We start from the raw sequence: 20,584 nt of genomic DNA, 5'->3' as shown, positions 1-20,584 counted from the left end.
AAAGATATCATTTTCTGCACTTTTGCAGAATACATAGATTGTTGCCAGTGGGTGAATAGTTCATGGATGATGTACTCACACCCAATTTCTCTTTTTTAACTGTCACTATACAAGCCCTGGTGGCGCAGTGGTTACAAGTTACAGCTGCTAACCAAAAGATCGGCAGTTCAAATCTACCAGTGGCTCCTTGGAAATCCTATGGGGGCAGTTCTACTCTGTTCCATACGGCTATGAGTTGAAATCGAGTTATAAGCGATGAAGGATTAGCATGTGTTTTGCAACTTTTACAAGAATAACTGCAGCCTTAGGGTATTTACCATACTCTAAATAACAGCACACATTCTCCTGGATTTTGCACACATATTTTCCTTACCGACTTGAAAGAGCGTAACGTGCATTTCCAGGTCTGCATATCCTTGCACCCTCAACTTCATACCTGCGATGGAAAATTTGCCATGTTGTCACATTTCACATCCTTGTTTCCCTTCTCCCTTTTTCTCGTTCCCAATGTAAAAACATGCAACATATGAAGCCTTGCTAACTGCCAGAAGGAAGGGCAGATGTACTTTTCAGAACGACCTCATGTGTGCAAGACAAAGCTTTTTTTTTTGTTTTGTTTTGCTGCTCTTTATTTCAGGGCCTTTTATTAAGTAGATTTTCTCTTGTTCTTTTATATCTACCTGTTTACTGACAATTTATTGATATAATTAGAAGATCAACTAGGATAAAAATAGCTACTCCAGTATTTATAAGTACCTCTACCCTAATTATGCCACTTTCATTCTGAAGGTTTAATTTTTTAAAATAATTTCTTAACAATTTCTCCCACTAAAGTTCATATCGGACTTCTACTACCATATTCTAGAAATGCAACAGGCTTTCACAGTTATAAAAAAGTTAAAAATCTTTATTTTTTCACACTCACCGATCAATTTTAGGTTCCTACCTTGAAGTTCCATATTGCAGCTTAGGAAAGCTGAGGGTACACCCCGTCAGTGGAATATGTGTTTTGTATTCTGACCCTGCCACTTCCTCGTTTTGTAGCTATGATGAGCCTCTAAAACATCTTCTGGCCTCAGTTTCCTTATCTATAATTTTTAAAAAATAAAACCTATATTATGAATTTTGTAATTGTACGACACTTTCCAAATAGAATGGTACTCCAACTAGTAGTCATGTTGGGGAAAAATAAATAAGAATTATGGATAACTGACAGAAGGAATAAGAACGTGATCTCTTCAGTACTTAAGTTTCTTCCATCTAACACTCATAGTACTATAATTTTAAAACAAGTAAAAAAGAAAAGAAAAAAAATCCAAAACCCAGTTAGAAAGGAAAACTCACCACTCAGCATCTGTTAAGGGAATATGACTAAATATAATGTTCTGAAGTGGTTTGAATAGAGACTGTAAAATTGAAACCATTCTTTACCCACAAACTGGAAGCAAATAGCCTGCATAGGAGAGTTCTCCTCTGGGGACTAGAATATTGCGTGGGAGCTCCTGTTCTTGAAAGCGAAAGAAACAAATGACTTTTTGCCTTTTCTGCAAAGACTTGAAGTATGCAATTTTCAGGCTGAAGAATTGGCAAATGTATTTTTTCATTAATGTATTTTTTCATTAATGTATTTATTTATTCATTCACATATCCATCTGATCTTTAATAGATTTATAATTAAATAAGCCTTTCAAAATATTTTGAGTGGCTTACATGCAGACATTGTCTTGGAAGCTAGCAAATGAATCACGAACAAATGCTTACATGTTCTTCATAACATGCTATGGTAAAGCCCTAGAATTGTGGTAGAAATACAAGGTATAATCTATATATTTTGTTTTATGACAGCATAAATATTTTATTTTATGATGCTATTTATTTATCCTTGTAGCTCTTAAACATGTATCACAGTGTTTGGCAAATGCGGAAATAGGCAAACATCTTCAGGAATTTAATTGAATAGCAATAATATGCATAAATCACTGTATCTATTTTTTAGATAAACAGAATACACTAGAATTAAAGTTGTTTAAGCATAAATTTCAGTCAGTATTTGGCATACCAAAGGTGTCGGCAGCGTGCATAGAATCTTTTGTCCCTGACTGTGCTTCGTCTGGTACTGTTTTCTGCTCATTTTGTGCTCCCATGAGCAGTTAAAACTCTGTTAAAACTGCTGGGAATGAGTTTTTAATGCAATGAATAAAAAGACGTCATTCTTGTGTGAATGTCTATATTTTCTATTCTAATTTCATTAGCATTATCAAAAAATAAGTGAGCAGTGCAGTAGAGAAATGGGGGTAATCCATGATTGGAGGTGAAAAGAAGGGAGAAAGGAACTAACAGCAGCAAAGACTCACAAGTTAATACTATCTTTTCTTTTTTTGCATGGATATTCCAGCCAGGATTTCTGGTAAAGGTCCAATGATGTTCTAGCTGCAGAAAAGGATGAGTGGATATACTTATCTGAGATGAATGAGATCCTGACAGAAGAGTTTCGTTTTATAACAAAAATCTCCATGTTCAACCGAGCTCAAAAAAATATGCAGATGTTGATGGCGTTTGAGGAAACCCCTGGAAACACTGCCTGGGGCATTCAATAATAGCCAGAGTTCAGGGGTAATTTTAAGGAGGTAATTGGCTCTAAGTGATGACGGAACAGAACCCAAGTAAAGCCTGTGAATTAACACAATTTTATATATCAAGAAATATTTATGTCATAAAAATTAGTACTTTTATTTATCAATGGACTTTATCAACAAAGTGAGAAGTAAACCAACAGATTGGGAAAAAAAATTTTGGAAGCTATATATCCAATAATGATGTAATATCTAAACTTTATGTCATTATATATATACACACACATATAAAACCATACATATATATACAGATACACATATACATATAATATACAAAATAACAACAAAAAAAAAAAATAAAAAAATTGACAAAGAACTCGAACAGACATTTAACCAAAGAAGATACATGGCCAACAAGCACATGAAAAGAAGTTCGATATCCTTAGTTTTTGTCCTTGTTATTAGGAGCTATTGAGTCAGTTCCAACTCATATGCACAACAGCATGAAACACTGCCAGGTCCTCCACCACACTCACAAAATATGCTATATTTCAGTTCATTGTTGCAGCCACTGTGTCAATCCACCTCATTGAGGGTTTTCCTCTTTTTCACTGACCCTCCACTTTACCAAGCATGATGTCCTTCTCCAGGGACTGGTCCCTTCTGATAACATGTTCAAAGTACATGAGATGAAGTTTCACTATCCTTGCTTCTAAGAAGCATTCTGGCTGTATTTCTCCCAAGACAGATTTATTCCTTCTTCCGGTAGTCCATGGTATATTCAATATTATTTGCCAATACCATAATTCAAATGCATCAATTCTTCAGTCTTCCTTATTCATAGTCCAGTTTTTGCAGGCATATGAGATGATTGAAAATATCATGGCTTGGGTCAGGCACATCTTATTCCTTAAATTAGCACCTTCTCTTTTTAACCCTTTAAAGAGGTCATTTGCAGCAGATTTGCCCAATGCAATATGTTGTTTAAATTCTTGACTCCTGCTTCTATGGACATTGATTGTGGATCCAAGTAAAATGAAATCCTTTACAACTTCAATCTTTTCTGTTCATCTTGGTGTTACTATTGGTCCAGTTGTGAGAATTTTTGTTTTCTTTATGTTGAGGTGTAATCCATATGGAAGGCCTTAGTTTGATCTTGATCAGTAAGTGCTTCAAGTTCTCTTTGCTTTTAGCAAGCAAGTTTGTGTCATCTGCATATCACAGGTTGTTAATGAGTCTTCCTCCAATCCTGATGCAGTATTCTTCTTCATAAAGTCCAGGTTCTCGAATTTTTTTTTCAGCATACAGATTGAATAAGTATGGTGAAAGGACACAACCCTGACACATACCTTTCCTGACTTTTAGCCACACAGTATCCCTTTGCTCTATTTGAACTACTACTGCCTCCTCTGGCCTATGTACAGGTTCCATGTAAGCACAATGAAGTGTTCTGGAATTTCCATTCTTCGCAGTTTTAAACATAATTTGTTATGATCCACACAGTTGAAAGCCTCTACATAGTCAATGAAATGCTGTTAAACATATTTCTTGTATTCTCTGCTTTCAGCCAAGATCCATTTGACATCAGCAATGATATCGCTCATTCCACATCCTCTTCTGAATCTGGCTTGAATTTCTGGCAGTTCCCTGTTGATGTACTGCTGCAACCATTTTTGAATTATCTTCAGCAAAACTTTTTTTTTTTTGCCTGATATTAATGGCATTTGTTCTATAATTTCCTCGTTCTGTTGGATAACCTTTCTTTGGAATGGGCACAGATATGAATCTCTTGAGGTTGGGTGACCAGGTTGCTATCTTCCAAATTTCTTGGCATAGATAAGTGAGTGCTTCCAGCGTTGCATCTGTTTGTTGAAACATCTTGTGTTGGTTAAGGTTGCGTGTCAAGTTGGCTGGACCATGATTCTCAGTGGTTTGGAGAATATGAGAGAGTTTGGCAGTTAGGTAATGATGTAATCACCTCCATGATGAGATCTGATATAATGTAATCATCTCCATGATGACATCTGATATAGCAGCCAATCAGCTGAAAGGGACTTTCCTTGACAGGGTAGCCTGCATCCGATATATACGGACTTGCTAGCAAATATTGCTGGCTTTGCTTTGGTCTGTTTCCTGCATTTGGCTCATTGGCATCTGAACTCTGGTTCTTGGGGCTTAAGCCAGCAGCCTACCATCTTACCTGCTAATCTTGGATTTATCAGCCGTTGCAGCTATATGACTCAGGAGAAGCCTCCAGCCTGATGCCTGACCTATGGATTTGGGACTGTCCAGCATCTACGAATGCGTGATACATTTCCTTGGTATAAATCTCTCTCTCTGTTCCTCTCTATCTGCCTGTCTGTCTATCTCTCTATGTACATGCTTCACTGGTTTTGCTTCTCTGCAACACCCACATAAGGCCCATCTTAATTGATATTCCATAAATTCCTTAAGCCTTGTTTTTCGCCAATGCCTTCTGTGCAGCTTGGACTTTTTCCTACAGTACCATCAGCTCTTGATCATACGCTACTTCCTGAAATGATTGAACATTGATCCTTTTTTTTGTTTTTGGTACAGTGACTCTGTGTATTCTTCCATCTTCCCTTGATGCTTCCTGTATCATTCAATATCTTGACGATGTTGTTGTTTTTGTTAGGTGTCATCGAGTCAGTTCTGACTCACAGCGACCCTGTGTACTACAGAACTATGTACTGCACCATGTTCACAATCATTGTTATGCTTGAGCCCATTGTTGCAGCCACTGTGTCAATCCATCTTGCCAAGGGCTTCCTCTTTTTCACTGACACTCTACTTTACCAAACATGATGTCCTCCAGGGACTGATCCCTCCTGATAACACGTCCAAAGTACGTGAGACATAGTCTAAGGAGCATTCTGGTTGTACTTCTTCCAAGACCGATTTGTTCTTTCTTTTGGCAGTCCATGCTATATTCAATATTCTTCTCCAACACCACAATTCAAAGGCATCAAATCTTCTTTGGTCTTTCTTATTCATTGTCCAGCTCTTGGATGCATATGAGGAGTTCGAAAACACCGTGGCTTGGGTCAGGCCCACCTTGGTCGTCAAGATGACATCTTTGCTTTTCAATACTTTAAATAGGTTTTTTGCAGTTGATTTCCCCGGTGCAATGCGTCTTTTTATTTCTTGACAGCTGCTTCCACGGATGTAGATTGTGGACCCAAGTAAAATGAAGTCCTGAATAACCTCTATCTTTTCTGTTTATCGTGATCTTGCTTATTGTTTCAGTTGTGAGAGTTTTTGTTTTGTTTATGTTGAGGTGTAATCCATACTGAAGACTGTGGTCTTTGATCTTCATCAGTAAGTGCTTCAAGTCCTCTTCACTTTCAGCAAGCAAGATTGTGTCATCTACATAAAGCAAATTATTAATGAGTCTTCCTCCAATCTTGATGCCCTGTTCTTCTCCATATAGTATAGTCCAGCTTCTAGGATTATCTGCTCGGCATACAAATTGAATAGGTATGGTGAAAGGATACAACCCTGATTCACACCTTCCTTGACTTTAAACCATGCAATATCCCCTCGTTCTGTTCCGGTGACTGCCTCTTGATCCATGTACAGGTTCCTCATGAGCACAATTAGGTGTTCTGGGATTCCCATTCTCCACAATGTTATCCATAACTTGTTATGATCCACACAGTCAAATGCCTTAGCGTTGCCAATAAAATGCAGGTAAACATCTTGCTGGTATTCTCTGCTTTCAGCCAGGAACCATGTAACACCTATAACAATATCCCTGGTTCCACATCATCTTCGGAATCCAGCTTGAATTTCTGGCAGTTTCCTGTCGATATATTGCTGCAGCTGCTTTTGAATGATTTTCAGCAAAATTTTACTTGCAAGTGATATTAATGATATTGTTCGATAATTTCCACAATCGGCTGGCTCACCTTTCTTGGGAATAGGCATAAATATGGATCTCTTCTAGTCGGTTGGCTAGGTAGCTGTCCTCCAAATTTCTTGGCATAGATGTTTCTAGCACTGCATCCGTTTGTTGAAGCATCTCAATTGGTATTCTGTCAATTCCAGGAGCCTTGTTTTTCACTGATGCCCTCAGTGAAGCTTGGACTTCTTCCTACAGTACTATTGGTTCCTGATCATATGTTACATTCTGAAATGGTTGAACTTCAACGAATTCTTTTTGGCATAGTGACTGTGTGTATTCCTTCCATCTTCTTTTCATGCTTCCTGCATTGTTTAATGTTTTCCCAAAGAATCCCTCAGTATTGCCACTTGAGGTTTGAATTTTTTTCTTCAGTTCTTTCAGCTTGAGAAATGCTGAACATGTTCTTCCCTTTTGGTTTTCTATTTCCAGGTCTTTGCACATGTCATCATAATACTTTACTTTGACCTCTCAAGCTGCCCTTTGAAATCTTCTGTTTAGCCCTTTTACTTCATCATTTTTTTCCGTTTGCTTTAGACACTCAAGGTTCAAGAGAAGTTTCAGGGTCACTTTTGACATCTATTTAGATCTTTTATTTCTCTCCTATATTTTTAATGACCTTTTGCTTTCTTCATGTATGATGTCCTTGATGTTATTCCACAACTCGTGTGGTCTTTTTAGTGTTCAACACAGCAAATCTATTCTTGAGATAGTCTCTAAATTCAGGTGGGATATACTCAAGGTTGTGTTTTCGCTTTCATGGACTTGTTCTAATTGTCTTCAATTTCAACTTGAACTTGCATATGAGTAATTGATGGTCAGATTCGCAGTCAGCCCCTGGCCTTGTTCTGACTGATGATATTGAGCTTTTCCATCATCTGTTTCCACATGTGTAGTCAATTTGATTCCTGTGTATTCCATCCAGCTAGGTCCCAGTGTATAATTACCGTTTATGATGGTGAAAGAGGTATTTGCAACGAAGAAGTCATTGGTCTTGCAAAATTCTATCATTCAGTCTCTGGCATTGTTTCTAGCACCAAGGCCATATTTTCCAACTACCAATTCTTCTTTCCAAATTTCACATTCCAATCAATGGTAATTATCAATGCATCCTGATTTCATGTTTGACCAATTTCAGACTGTAGAAGTTGGTAAAAATCTTCAATTTTTTCATCTTTGGCCATAGTAGTTGGTGCATAAATTTTACTGATACTCGTATTAACTGGTCTTCCTTATAGGCATATGAATATTATCCTATCCTATCTACTTCAGGATAGATCTTGAAATGTTCTTTTTGAGGATGAATGCAATGCCATTCCTCTTCAAGTTGTCGTCCACAGAATAGTAGACCATATGATTGTTTGATTCAAAATGACCAATACCAGTCCTTTTCAGCTCAATAATGCCTAGGATATTGATCTTTATGCACTCCATTTCATTTTTGATGATTTCCTATTTTCCTAAAGTCATACTTTGTACATTCCAGATTCTGATTATTAATGGATGTATGCAGCTGTTTCTTCTCATTTTGAGTCATGCCACATCAGCACATGAAGGGCCCAAAAGCTTGACTCCATCCAAGTCATTAAGGTTGACTCTACTTTGAGGAGGCAGCTCTTCCCCAGTGGTATTTTGAGTGCCTTCCAACCTGAGGTGCTCATCTGCCAGCACTATATTAGACAATGTTCTGCTGCTATTCGTAAGGTTTTCACTGGCTAATTTTTTTCAGAAGCAGACTGCCAGGTCTTTCTTCCTAGTCTGTCTTAGTCTGAAAGCTCAGCTGACACATGTCTGCCATGGGTGACCCTGTTGGTATTTGAACACTGGTGGCATAGCTTCCAGCATCACAAGCAACACACAAGCCCCCAAGGTATGACAAGCTACAGACGTGTGGGAGCTGAGTGAAATAAAATAGCCCCAAAGGACAAATTCTACATGATCAGACTTACATGAAGTAAGCAAATTTATAGAAACTAAAGATTATTCTTTGTTACCATGGGCAGAGGAAAGGGAAGTTTTGCTTAGGGGGCATTGAGCTTATGTTAGTTTTCGTGGAATAACTTGCATAGGATAATGATAATATATGCACAACATGAAGAATGTGATTAATACCACTGAATTATACATGAAGAAATTGTTGAGTTGACAAATGTTTAGATGCGTATGTTTTCATCACAATATGTAAAAAATAATTGGTCACATACTTGAACCTGTGTAAGAAATTAGTGAAGACTATTGAGAAAATAATTTAAACAATCAAAATTGCAGCTTCCATAATAACCTCAAGGTCTTAAGGTGAAATTCTTGTGGATCATAGAGACCAAAGTACAGAGAAGGGGTAGGCAAGTACTTGGCCTTAACCTGATCTCTGGTATCCATGTTTCTACTCACCTCAGTAATGGAGTAATTTCAGTAATAGAGCCAAACACATGATTTCTAATAGGTAAAATGATAAAAATAAGCTCTTCAGAATTTTTCTAAAGTTCAACATAAAGGGATTGAATGCTGTCTCTTAGCATAGTGACAAAGCCTAATCCAGTGACCTGTGAGTTCTGTGATCACCTGCACTTAGCTTCATCTCTTGTGCCTCAAAATCTTCAATGTTACATTGTCAAAGTTGTCCACTGTCATGGCCTTTAGAGAGTGTGGCACAATGAAACATGTAAACTATTTCAACTAGTACCTGGCACATGGTGCATATAAGAAAATGCCACAATATCTGTTGTTTGATCTTCACAACAGTGGTGTGAGTGGTCAGTCAAATCCTGGTAGGAGAGCAGAAGCCTCTCCCAGGTCTTAAAAGTGCACCTTACTAATGTATTTTGGATTTCCAGTTTTATTCAACTGTGCTCAGACAAGATGCCCTTTATCATTTCAAAACTACTGATATATGTTGATGTTTGGCCCAATGTATGGTGTGTCTTAGTATAGGCTCAATATACACCTGAAAAGAATATGTATGATGCATTGTTGGGAATGATACTCTGTATGTGCTAAATAGGAGAAGTTAATCAATTGTGCTGTTCATATCTTTCTTGTATTTATTGATGTTCCATTTTGTATACTGGCCGAATTGGACCCCAGTCCAAAGTTGAGGGGGCACGACTGCAATTCCAGTGATCCGGAAGAACAGATCCACTACGAGCCAAGAGGCTAAAGATATCATTTAGGTGAATTAGGAATATGGGGCTGCCTAAAGCCGAGGGAGCATTACTGCTTTCCCAGTGGACCTGGTAGGTGGGGGCTGACATCCAGGGCTGAGGGGCCTCTGCCTAGAGTCTGGAGAGTGTGGGTCAATGCCCAGAGCCAGTAGAATGGGGTCATTGCCCAAATGGTCCTGGAAAATAGAAGATTATTTTCAAGCCTTTAAAGATAATGAAATTTGCTCTGCTGGATTTTGGACTTATTTGGTCCCCATGACCCCTTCTTTCCCTTTACTTTCTCTCATATGAGATGGAAATGTTTACCCTTTTTCCATTCTACCCTTGCACTTTAGAAGCAGGTGACTTACATTCAAGGTTGCATAAGTCTAAAGATGGAAAGAATTAGGTCCCAGGATAGAACACCCACAGAATCTCACCCTTACTTGATAATTCAAAAAATGAGACTTTGGACTTAGAGTTGATGCTGGAATGGGTTAAGATTTTGGGGATGATGTGATAGAGTGAATGTGTTTTGAATGTGGGAAGGACATGAATTTGGGTGTGTGTGTGCGACAGCAGTGGGTTTTTTTGGGTGTGTGTCAAAGGGTTAAATGGTGTGGGTTGAATTGAGTCTTTTTCCAAAATATGTGTTGAAATACTAACCCCTGTACCTGTGGATGCAATGTAATCTAATGTAACATAGTTATCTTCCACAATGCAATGTAATTTGATCAATTAGTGGAGGTCATATCAATGTTGAGTGGATCCTAAACATAACCACTTCTGAGATATATAAAGAGCAGGATAGATACAGGTACATGTAAGCAGAAATAGGGAAAATCAGATACCATGTAATGATCATCTACAAGACAAGGAACCAGGAAAACCCAGGGCTACCAACAAGAAAGGAATCAATATGGTCGAGATTCCAGAGTCTGATTTGGGATTTCAGTCTACAAAATTGTGAGAAAAAATTATTATATGTATATACATATGATGGAAAAATATATATATATAACTTGTCACAGTCTGTTGGTGTCATCGTTTTACCAGTTTGAGTAAAGTGCAGAAGCTTATCTCCCTATTGTACTTTTAATTTCCTTTGAACCCTGGTGGTGCAGTGGCTAAGAGCTACAACCGCTAACCAAAAGGTTGACAGTTTGAATCCACTAGCCGCTCCTTGAAAACCTGATAGGGCAGTTCTACTGTGCCCTACAGGTGTGCTATGACTCATAATCAACTCAACAGTGATGGGCTTGTCTATAACATACTTATCTTAAATATTTACTCACCATATTTCGAATCACATCAGACAGTGTCAAATTTTTTCCTTCCATGTTCAAATATAATTTAGAACACTCAAGAGGGTAATAAAAGTCTATGTATTAAAAAACACACCCCTATTTTCAAAAGCCATGTTTTTTTCTTTCTGATATTCTAAGATTACTTCTTTTATCATTGCCTTTCTGTTTAGAATTTGCTTTAGTTATTCTTTTTGTGTAGGTCTCCTGGTGACTGCTTTTTCTTAATTTGAGAATATGTTAATTTCCTCTTCACTCTTGAAAGATGTTTTCACTGGATATGGGATTCTGGGTTTGCAGTTCTTTCAGCAATTCTTTCTTCATGGTTTCTTTTAAAGGCTCTGTCATTTGAATAGATTTCATTTCACTGTTAATGTGTTGTTTCTTTCTCACTGCTCTCAAAGTTTTTCTTTGTCTCCAGTTTTCACAATTTGGGTATGATGTGTCTTGGTGTGAAATTCTTTAGGTTTATTCAGTGTGGGGTGCGTGCAGCTTCTTGAATTTGTAGGTGTGTCTTTTGATGAATTTGTGACATTTTCAGCCATTATTTGAGTAATCTTTCATTTCTACCCTATTTCTCCTCTTCTGGCACGCAACAAAATTTTTAGATCCTTTGCCATATTTCATAGATTTATGGGTTTTTTTCATTTTTTTTTTTTCAGTTTATATTCTCCCCATTGTTCAAATTTGGTGATTTTATTGTTTGGTCTTCAGGTTCACTGATTGATTTCTCTGTGCCCTCCATTCTGCTGTTAAGGTCATCCATCGTGGTTTTAAAAGTTCTGATTCATGTACTTTTCAATAATAAAATTTCCATTTGATTCTTCTTTGTATTTTCTTTCTTTTCTGAAACTTCCTATTTTTTGCTGTCTTTTTCTTATATTTGTTTCTAATGTGTTTTTAATTGCTTCTTGAAGCATTTTTATGATTTAAAAAAAACCCCAAACCTGTTGCAATTGAGACATTTCCGAACTGTAGAGACCCTATAGGACAGAGTAGAGCTTCTCCATAGGGTTTCCAAGGAATGGCTGGTGGATTCAAACTCCTGACCTTTTGGCTAGAAGCTGAGTTCTTAACCGCTGTGTCGCTAGGGCCCCCAATTTTATGATGGTGACCTAAAAATGGTGACCTTAGTATCTGCATCAGATAATTCTTACATCTTTCTCATCTCAGTTCTGTTATTTATTGATTGTTTCAATCAGTTTGAGATCATTTTAACTCTTCAAATGATGAGTGATTTTTTATAGAAATCTGGACATTTTGGATATTACGTTGTATTCATTTTTGTATACAGGTTAGGTAGGGATACAACTTCATTATTTTGCATGTGGATATCCAGTAGTCCCAGCATCATTTGTTGAAAATAATCCTTTCTTGTTGAATGGCCTTGGTACTCTTGTTGAATATCAGGTGACCATAGATGCTTGGGTTTGTTTATGGACTCTCCATTACATTCCATTGATCTATATGCCTGCCTTTATACCAGCTCCCACAATTTTATTAGAGTAGATTTGTAGTTAAGTTTTGAAAATGGGAAATCAGAGTTCAACTACCTTTTTCTTTTTCAAAATTATTTTTGCTACTTAGGTTCCTTGATTTCTATATGAATTTTAGGATCAACTTTCCATTTCCAAAAAAAGAGTTATTGGAATTCAGATAGGGATTTCATTGAATCTATAGATTATTTTTTAGAATATTACCTTATTAACAATTGTGAGTCCTTCAGTCCATGAGCACTGTATGACTTTTCACTTATTAGGTGTTCTTTAATTACTTGCAACAGTACTTTGTGTACAAGTTTACACATTCCTGATGAAATTTATTTTTATGTATTTTATTATTTTTGATAATATTGCAAAGTTAATAGTTTTCTTAATTTCCTTTGAGCTCTATACATTTGTGTATTTTAGATATTTCATATAAGTGGGATCATACAATAATCATCCTTTTGTGACTGACTTACTTCACTCAGCAAATGTTTTCAATATTAATCCATATTGTAGCATGTATCAGTACTTAATTTCTTTTTATGGCTAAATAATTGTCCACTGAAGTCCTGGGTAGTGCAAATGGTGAAGCACTTGACAACTAGCCAACAGTTTGATAGTTTGAACCCACCTGGAGGTGCCACAGAAGACAGTCCTAGTGATCTGCTTTGGAAAGTCATAACCTTGAAACTGCTCTATGGAGCAGTTCTATTCTGCACACATGGGGTTACCATAAGTTGGAACTGACTTGACAGCAACTAATGACAAACAACAAATATTCCATTGTATGTATGTACCATATTTTATTTATCTATTCATCTGCTGATAGACATGTATAATGTCCCCACTTTTTGGTTATTGTAAATAATGATGTTGTGAACATCTATGTACAAGTAGCTGTTTGTGTTCCTGTTCTCAGTTCTTTTGGATGGGTGCTTCCGATTGGAATTGCTGGATCAAATGGTAATTTTATGTTCAGCTTTTTGTGGAATCACCAGAATGTTTTTCACAGTGGTTATACCATTTTAAAATCACACCAGCAATGGATGAGGTTTCCAATTTCTCCACATACTCACCAACACTTGTTGTTTTCCTTGTTTAAAATCATGGCAATCTTAGCGGGTGTGAAGTGATATCTCATTGTGGTTTTGACGTGCATTTCCGTAATTACTAATGATGTTGAACATCTTTTCATGCACTTTTTGGCCATTTGCCTGTTCAAATGCCTTGCTCATATTTTGACTTGGTTGTTTGTTGTTTTGATGTAGGAGTTTATATATTTTGGATATTAAACATTTATCTAGTATAGGGTTCCCCAACATTTTCTAACAATCTGTGGGTTGTCACTTCATTTTTTTGATAGAGTCCTTTAATTCACAAAAATTTTAATTTTAATGAGGTCCTATTTATCTATTTTGTCATTTGGTGCTCATGCTCTTAGTGTCATATCTAAGAATCCATTGTTAAAAACTAGATCCTTAACATTTACCCACATGTTTCCTCTATGAGTTTTATGGTTTAAGCCTTACATTCAAGTCTTAATTCCATTTTGAGTTAGTTTTCATTCTTTCATTTACAAAAGTCCAAGTGTCCCAGCAACACTTATTAAGACTATTCTCTCCTCATTGTGTGGACTTAGCACCCTTGTTGAAAAACGAGTTGACCATAGATGTATGGGTTTATTACTGGACTCCCGATTCCATTCCATTGGTCTTATGTCTGTCATTACATCAGTACCAGACTGTTTTGATTACTGCAGCTTTGTAATATGCTTGGACATTGGGAAGTGTGAGTCCTACTCTGTTCTTTTTCAAGGTTGCCTTGATTATTTGGGCTCCCTTACCTTTCTGTGGAAACCCTGTGGCATACTGGTTAAGTGCTATAGCTGCTAACTGAAAGATCAGCAGTTTGAATCCACCAGGAGCTCCTTGGAAACCCTGTGGGGCAGTTCTACTCTGTCCTATAGGATTTCTTTAAGTCAGAATTGACTCAATGACAATGGTTTTTTTTTTTTTTTTTTTTTTTGGTCTCTCTATGGACACCCCAGTGGCACAGTGGTTAAGAGCTACGGCTGCTAACCAAAAAGTTGGTACTTGGAATCTATATAAACTTGTGGAGGATTAGGTTTTCAATTTGTGCAAAGAAGTACATTGGAATTTTGAAAGATATTGTTTAGAATCTGTAGATTACTTTAGGTAGCATTAAGTCTTCTATTCTATGAACATGAAAGGTCCTTCAGTTTATTTGTCTTATTTAATTTCTTTTAGTAATGTTTTATAGAAGCCCTGCTGGTGCAATGGTTAAGAGCTCACCTGCTAACCAATAGGTCTGCAGTTCAAACTTACCAGCCACTCCTTGGAAGCCCTGTGGGGCAGCTCTACTCTGTCCTATAGAGTTGCTAGTGTAGAAGTATTTCACTACTTTTGTTAAATTTATTCTGAAATATTTTAGTCTTTTAGATAATATTGCAAAAGGAATTTTTTCTTTAATTCCTTTTCAGGTTGCCTAGTGATAATGTATACAAATCTGACTTATTTTTGTGTGCTGACCTTGTCCCCTGTCACCTTGCTGAATTCATTTATTACGCATAGTAGCTTTCTTGTGGATTCTTTGAGGTCTTTTACATATAGGATAATTTCGTCTACAAAAAGGGATATTTTTATTTCTTCCTTCCTAATTTGGATAATTTTTATTTCTTTTTCTAGCCTAATTACTCTGATTAGAACTTCCAGTACAACACTGAATAGCAGTGATCAGAGTAGTCATTTTTGTCTTGTTACTGATCTTAGGGGAAATCTCTCAGTATATGATGTTAGCTCTGCCTCTTATATTACTGAGCAATTCCTTTTCTATCTATAGTTCGAGGATAGTTTTTTTTTTTGTATTTTTTATTGTACTTTAGATGAAGGTTAGCAGAGCAAATTGCTCATTAAGCAGTTAATACACATATTGTTTTGTGACATTGGTTGCCAACCCCTTGACTTGTCAACACTCTCCCCTTCTTGCCCTTGGGTGTACAGTAGGTTCTGAGGTCAGGTAGTGTGAGCCCTTCTATTTTGTTCTGTTTCTTCAACAGTGGTTTGCTTATCCAGGGCCTCTTTCCTCTCCATATAAAGCTAATGATTTGTTTTTCTATCCCTTTAAAGAATGTTGTTGGTATTTGGTTCAGGATTGCCTTGTATTTGAAGATTGCTTTGGAAAGAATTGACATTTTCACAACATTGAGTATACCTATCCATGAGTATGGTATGTTTTTCCATTTATGTATGTCTCTTTTGGTTTCTTGCAGTAGTATTTTTTTAAGTAATTGTTTTGTGCTTTAAGTGAAAGCTTACAATCCATGTCAGTCTCTCACACAAAAACTTATACATAACTTGCTAACCCATTACATACTCCCAATTACTCTCCCCCTGATGAGACAGCCCGCTCTCCCTCCACTCTCTTTTTTCATATCCATTTCACCAGCTTCTAACCCCCTATACCATCTCATCTCCCCTCCAGGCTGGCAGTTTTTCTCCTTCAGTGTTCTATATATGTCATCCCATTGCCTTCTTGCCTTCATGGTTTCTGCTAAGTAGTCTGAACTTATCCTTACTGATTCTCCTTTGTAGGTGACTTTTCATTCAACCCTGGCTGCTTTTAAAATTTTCTCTTTATCTTTGGTTTTAGCAAGTTTGATGATAATATACCTCAGTGATTTTCTTTTTGGATCAATCTTGTAAGGGGTTCAATGAGCATCTTGGATAGATATTCTTTCCTCTTTCACAATGCCAGGGAAGTTTTCTGCCAACAGATTTTCAACTATTCTCTTTGTATTTTCCGTTATCCCTTCCTGTTCTGTAACTCCAATCACACGCAAGTTATTCTTCTCGATAGAGTCTCACTTGATTCTTAGGGTTTCTTCATTTTTCAGAATTCTTTTATCTGATTTTTCTTCAACTATATTGGTGTCAATTGCCTTATCTTCGATCTCCCCCACTCTGTATTCCAATTGCTTGATTTTGCTCCTCTGACTTCCTATTGATTCGTCTAATTCTGTAATTTTCCTGTTAATCTTTTGGATTTCTGAATGCTGTCTCTCTATGGATTCTTGCAGCTTATTAATTTTTCCACTATGTTCTTGAATAATCTTTTTGGTCTCTTCAACTGCTTCATCAGTGTGTTCCTTGGCTTTTTCTGTAGATTGCCTTATTTCATTTCTGAGGTTATCCCTGATTTCTTGAAGCATTCTGTACATTAGTTTTTTATATTCTGCATCTGGCAATTCCAGGATTGTATCTTCATTTGGGAAAGATTTTGATTTTTTAATTTGGGGATTTGTAGAAGCAATCATGGTCAGCTTCTTTATGTGATTTAATATTGACTGCTATCTCTGAGCCATCGATAAGATCTTGTAATGATTTATTTTATCTTTGCTCACCAAGTCTTATCTTCTTGTTTTGTTTTGTTTCAGTATAGTAGATGGGCTCCTAGATTGCAATGTCTTGATGTAGCCTTTGAATCAGCTGGTTTGGGCTGTTGCCAAATATATAAGACCAAGAGTCCATTCACTATTCTTGAATAGAATCAGCTTAGGTGTTCTGATTTTGGGTCACCAAGTGTGTGCTGCAGACTGTCACCTATTAACTGAGAGGAGTAGTGGTGACAGTTGTGTGCACCAGATTCTAGTAGTGGCAGGGGGTCACACTCCAAGGATGGCAGGATGCTGACAGCCATCCCCCACATGCCAGTGAAGTAGGTGTGTCTCTATTCCTAGAGCACTTTGGTGGGTGGGCTCTGGAGCTGTACCTTAGGCACCCAGTGCTTGTACCTTTAAAGATTGGTAGGCATCACTATCCTCAGACCCCTTTAGCAGGGGACTAGGTGGTTTGGGTGGAGCTTCAGCCCCCAGTTCCATGCTGTGGATCAGTGAGGGCTCTGTTTAATAGGTAGAGAGGTATCAGACCTTGAAAATCTGTCTTTCCACTGCTCCGCTAAAACAATTACAGTCAGATCTCTATCAGAATTGCCTTTGCATTCTAATAGCCACTTTGTAGCCTGTAGGGATGAAAGCCTAAGACTGTGGATCTCATACGCTTGGCTGGAGCTAGTTCTGCATTTTTATTCCAGTTTAGGGAAATAGGGGAAGGATTCCCAGCCCCCCCCCCCCGCCCGGGTGGCTTATTGCTGCTTCCCTCAGGCCAGGAGAATGGGTTAGGAAAAAAAAAAACCCGTAGAGCACTTAACTCCAATGTTAATGAAGCCGCCTGGGGCAGGGAGGGGAGGGATCAAATAGATAGAAGAGTGTACTGTGGCAATATAGACAAAGTTACTTATCTTGCTTGGCGATGACTGTTTTTCTGGGTTTCCCAAGTGGCATGTAGCCTGTGTGCACTGGCTGGGTCGAGATTGCCCCCAAGGGCCAGACCTGTGTCCCATGTTTGTGCGTCTCAGGAAGCTGTGATCAGCTCCTCTGCTCCTAGTCCAGAGCCCAGCACCAAGGTTTTCTGGCTGGGACGCTGCACTCCAGGCTCCAAAAGCAGTTGCTGCTTCCCTGTGATTTTTCCTCTTGTCAGCCACATCGTTGTGCAGCCTGCGTGCCCTAGCTGGGTTTCCCCCGAGTTACTTCAGGGGGCTAGGGCTGCAACCCGTGCTTGTGCCAACTCAGGAAGCCATGCTTAGCTCCTCTGGGTTTAGTCCAAAGTCTGGTGCCAAGGTTTTCTGACTGGGACGCTTGCTCCAGGCTCAGAAAACAGTCGCTACTTCCCCGTGGTTGCTTGTTTTTTTGTCAGCTGCTGTCAGTGTCCAGCCTGCTTGCGTTGACTGAGTCTCTACGGAGGTTACTCCAGGGCCTTGGGGGTTAGGGCTTCATCCCATGCTTGCCCCGTCTCAGTAAGCCGCCGTCAGCCCCACCACTCTGACACCCGGGGACTGTGAGGGCTCAAGGCTGTGGCACAGGATGCTGGTTCCAGAAGTGGTAGCTGCTTCAGGGCGTGGCTTTTCACTCCCCTGTCACTCAGGTCAACTCTTTAGTTCTGTGTTTGTTGGTCAGGGTTTGTAGATTGTCATGTATGTGATCGATTCACTTGTTTTTACTGAGTCTTTGTTGCAAGAGGGATCCGCGGTAGTTTCTACCTAGTCAGCCATCTTGGCACTGCCTCCTCTCTTGCGATTCTTGTTATTGATTTCTACTTTTACACTTTGTGATCAGAGAAAATGCTTCGTATTATTTCGATGTTTTGGATTTTATTAAGGCTAGCTTTGAGGCCTAAAATGTGGTCTATTCTGGAAAATGTTCAATGTGCATTGGAAAAGAATGTATACTTTGTTACTGTTAGGTAGAGCATTCTGTGTATGCCTATGAGGTCACGTTGGTTGACGGTGATATTTAGATCTTCTGTATTTTTTTGAGTTTCTTTCTACATATGCTGTCTACTGAAAGTGGTGTGTTGAAGTCTCCTAGTGTTATTGTGGATCTGTCTGTTTCTGTTTTCAATGCTGTTAGAGTTTGTTTTATATATTTTGGAGCTCTGTCTTTGGATATGTATTATTATTTATTGTTACGTCCTCCTGATAGATTGACTCTTTAATCATTATACGATATCCTTCCTTATCTTTTACAGTTGATTTTGTCTTAAAGTCTATTTTATCAGAGTTGAATATTGACACTCCTGCTCTTTTTTTTTTTTGGTTATTGTTTGCTTGATATATATTTTTCCTTCCTTTCACTTTAGTTTATGTTTTTGTTTGTAATGTGTGTCTCTTGTAGACAGAATATTGATGGGTCATGTTCTTTTTTTATCCGTTAGCCACTCTCTGCCTCTGCACTGATGCATTTAAGCCTATTGTATTCACGGTGGTTTTTGATAGATATGCGTTTACATCTGTCATTTTATTGTACTTTGTGGTGTTGATGCTTTCTTTTTTCCATTCAATTTTGTTTGTGAATTTTCTTTTCATTTCTTTTGCTGTTGTTGATTTTGTGTTTACTGAGTCTTTATGTTTTTCTTCTCTTTTATTTTGTTGCACTGATTAACTTTCTTTGTGGTTATCTTGAAATTTACCTTTGTCTTTCTATGTTTAAACCTGTTTTTTTTTATTTTTTAATATCACCTTCACTTCATCTCCATATGAAAGTTTTTTAACTATGCCATTTATTCACTATTTTTTGTTTTGACATTGCTGTCATTTACAGATTGACATCTCTGGTCCCTTGAGCTTTGTTTTGTTTTTGAGAATTCTTTATCTGGGTTGGTATCTGGCTTATGTTGTCCTGTGTCCTAATCTGAGGTTGATTCTCTATCTGAAACACTCCCTTTAATATTTCTTGTAAGTTTAGTCTTTTTTTTTTTTTTTTAACAAATTCCCTTTATTGCTGCCTATCTGGAAATAATCTAATTTCACCATTGTATTTGAGAGACAATTTTGCTGAATACGTAGTTCTTGGTTGCCAATTTTTTTTCTTTCATGGCTTTATATATGTCATATCATTGGCTTCTTGCCTGCATGAAGTCTGCTAAGTAATCAGAGCTTAGTATTATTGGTTCCCTTTTGTGGGTGACTTTATATTTTTCCCCAAGATGCTCTCAGGACTTTTTGTCTTTGGTTTTGGCAAATTTGATTATGACATATCTTGGTGACTCTTTTGGTGCTATCCTATATGGAGTTAGTTTATCTTCTTGGATGGATATCATCTCATCTTTCATGATATCAGGAAAGCTTTCTCTCAACAAATTCTCTGTGTTTTCCATTGCTTCCCCCATTCTAGAATGTTCTAGAACACTCATGCTCAAATTTTTCCTCTCTATAGTGTCCCACATAATTCTTAGTCTTTCTTCATTCTTTTTTCCTGATTTTTCCTCAAATGAATTGGTGTCAAAGGATTTGTCTTCAAATTCACTGGTTCTGTCTTTCATTGCTTCAGTTCTGCTCCTATATCCTTCTACTGAGTTGTGTATTTCTGAAATTTTATTGTTAATCTTTCGGATTTCTAGTTGCTGTTTTTATATTGTTGCTAATTGTTTATTTTTTCATTTCTTTCTTATATTGTTTTCCTGAATTCTTTCATTGCTTTGTCTGTGTTTTCCTTGATTTCTTTCTTGATCTCTTGGGGAGCCCTACATATTAGTCTTTTTAATTTTTATCAGGTAGTTCCATTGACATTTCTTCCTCCATGAAG

This window comes from Loxodonta africana, chromosome 2 (genome assembly GCF_030014295.1).
Source record: "Loxodonta africana isolate mLoxAfr1 chromosome 2, mLoxAfr1.hap2, whole genome shotgun sequence".
NCBI classification, from domain to species: Eukaryota; Metazoa; Chordata; class Mammalia; order Proboscidea; family Elephantidae; genus Loxodonta; species Loxodonta africana.
The sequence above is the reverse complement of the archived record's forward strand: the minus strand, read 5'-3'. Positions refer to the sequence as shown.